The following is a 2574-nucleotide window of genomic DNA, read 5'->3' on the forward strand; positions in this document are numbered from 1 at the left end:
ATCAAAGTTTGTGAAGTTTTTGGGGAAAGGTACCTGAGATCTCCAAATGAAGAAGACATTGCTAGGTTACTTGCAATAGGGGAGGAAAGAGGATTTCCTGGTATGTTAGGGAGCATAGATTGCATGCACTGGGGTTGGAAAAATTGCCCCAAAAAATGGCATGGCATGTTTAAAGGCCATGTCAGCGAGCCCACTATGATCTTGGAAGCAGTTGCTTCACAAGATCTTTGGATTTGGCATGCTTATTTTGGTTTACCAGGGTCTCTGAATGATATAAATGTTCTTCAACGTTCTCCTGTTTTTACAAAGCTAGCTGAAGGCCAAACTCCTCCAGTGAATTATAGCATCAATGGCCATCAGTACACAATGGGGTATTATCTTGCAGATGGTATCTATCCACGGTGGGCAACATTTGTGAAAAGCATACCAGCTCCAGATACCAGAAAACATAAACCTTTTGCCAAGAGGCAAGAGGGGGCTAGGAAAGATGTGGAACGAGCCTTTGGAGTTCTTCAATCCCGTTTTGCCATTGTTCGTGGACCTGCTAAAGGATGGAAACGTAAAGAAATCGGTGATGTCATGAAAGCTTGTGTCATAATGCACAATATGATAGTTGAAGAGGAGCGACAAACTGGTCGGCAAAGCTGCACTTTTGAGGCAATGGGAGAAAGAGTCACGGTCTCTCGTACTCATGCGGAACAACTGAGCTGTTTTATTCAGATGACTCACCGGATTAGAAATCAAGGTGAACATGATCAGCTTAAACTTGATCTAATTGACCATGTGTGGCAAAAGTTTGGAAACGAGTGATGTCCTAGTTATAAGTCTGTAATCCGTTTCTTTTCATCTAGTTTTAATTTATGCAATGAGTGATGTAATCCATGAATTTATAGCTATCAATAAAATATTTATGCAATGAGTGATGTTATCAAATAGTTCATGCAGCAACTAGCGGAAAGCAGTAAATAGTTCATATAGCTCACATATCAAATAGCTCACATTACTCTAGGCCTCGAGCAAGGATCTCATTCTGCTTAGCTTGGTAGAACTGCTTTTGCACATCAGTCATACCACTAGTGTCGATCAGCATGACCCTCTCATCTAATTCAAAATGTCTCCGTGCATCCTCCCTCTCGTTTCGTGCATCCTCCTTCTTTCTGAGTGCAATCTCCTCTTTTCGCAATTCAAATTGCTGTGCATAGCGAGCATTTCTTGCCGCTTCTTTGATCTCATCCTTCTCTTGCCTTGCTGCCCACACAGTTTCTAATGACAGCTTGCAAGCATTCTCATCAGCTTTACCTCTCTTGTCCTTCTTAACACCATCAGGTCTTTTCTCATGTTCAAGAGCATCAGTGTGTATCGAGGTTGCATTAGTGCGTACCGAGGATGCATCTGACGGATCATTGGTGGCTCTGCCTGGACTTTCATCAATGGTTTTCTTTTGTTTCTTAGGAGAAGTTTCAAGTTCTCTTGTCTGCCACTTTTGATACTTTGCAAACTCTATATAGCAATGCATCAATGTGAAAGGCCGTTTTTTTTAACATCCATTTCCTTGAACAGAATGTGTGCATCGTTTGTCTGCACATATAAATATATTGTTAACAAATGCACAACACATATAGAATATTGCAAATCACATATTGCACAACACATATAGAAGTAGAATATTGCGCATACCTTTTCTGCTATAGTCCTTCCACTTTCTTCCTTATTTAAAATCTGCTGAAGGCAACCACAAAATTTGGAGGTCTCTCTGTTAATCAATGTGTAACGGCAATTGATTGCATTAGGATTACGCTCCGGCCATGACGATTCCTTGTGTGTGTTGTAGTACTCTGAAATTCTAGCCCAATAAGCATCTCGGTTTTGATCAGTCCCAACAATATCCAAACTTGTATTTGCCCATGCTGCTATGAGAACCTTGTCCTCATCACTACACCAATTTTTTCCTTTGTTGGATTTTCCTTTCTCTATTATTGCAGAACGTTGCTGCGTTGATGGTGTTGCTTGATGCTGAGTTGATGGAGTTGCCTGCTCTCCAATTGGACTTTCTGGTTGTGTTTGCATGTAACCAAAACCAAGGGTGTCCAAGAAGCTTTGGTCAGCATCCATCTACAAGCAACCAATGCACAGCTATTTTAGACCACAATCTGGCATCAAATTGACAAGCAAAAAATTATTGAACGAGATGCAAAATATTAAGTTGACTGACGGACAGCCAAATCACTCATTCCTGTGAATGGGGACTCTAGCCAAATCACTCATTCCTGCTACTTTACAGTCCTCGCAGGAATCACCCACACATTCGCCGCCAAGATCACACGAGCCGCACCCCCGGCCGCCGCCCCTGCATCTCCCCCCTCCCCCCCACCCGGCCGTCGCCCAGCCCCCCGTCCCCGCGCCAGGGCGCGCGCCGGCACCGGCGCCGCCGCCAGATCGGGCTGCAGGGCGTGCGGCCGCCGCCCCTGCATCTCCCCACGGCGCCGCTCGTCCGGCCGCTGCCCCTGCATCTCCCCCCCACGGCGCCGCTCGTCCGGCCGCCGCCCCAGCAGACAGGCGTGACCGACCGCCGCC

The 2574-nt window shown here is 45.5% G+C and overlaps 1 pseudogene; it reads right to left on the bottom strand.

Annotated features, from left to right (window-relative positions):
• Positions 1 to 984: 984 nt before the first annotated feature.
• Positions 985 to 2106, bottom strand: LOC109744741 (uncharacterized; annotated as a pseudogene).
• Positions 2107 to 2574: the final 468 nt, after the last annotated feature.

Source organism: Aegilops tauschii, chromosome 4, assembly GCF_002575655.3.
Source record: "Aegilops tauschii subsp. strangulata cultivar AL8/78 chromosome 4, Aet v6.0, whole genome shotgun sequence".
Taxonomy (NCBI): domain Eukaryota; kingdom Viridiplantae; phylum Streptophyta; class Magnoliopsida; order Poales; family Poaceae; genus Aegilops; species Aegilops tauschii.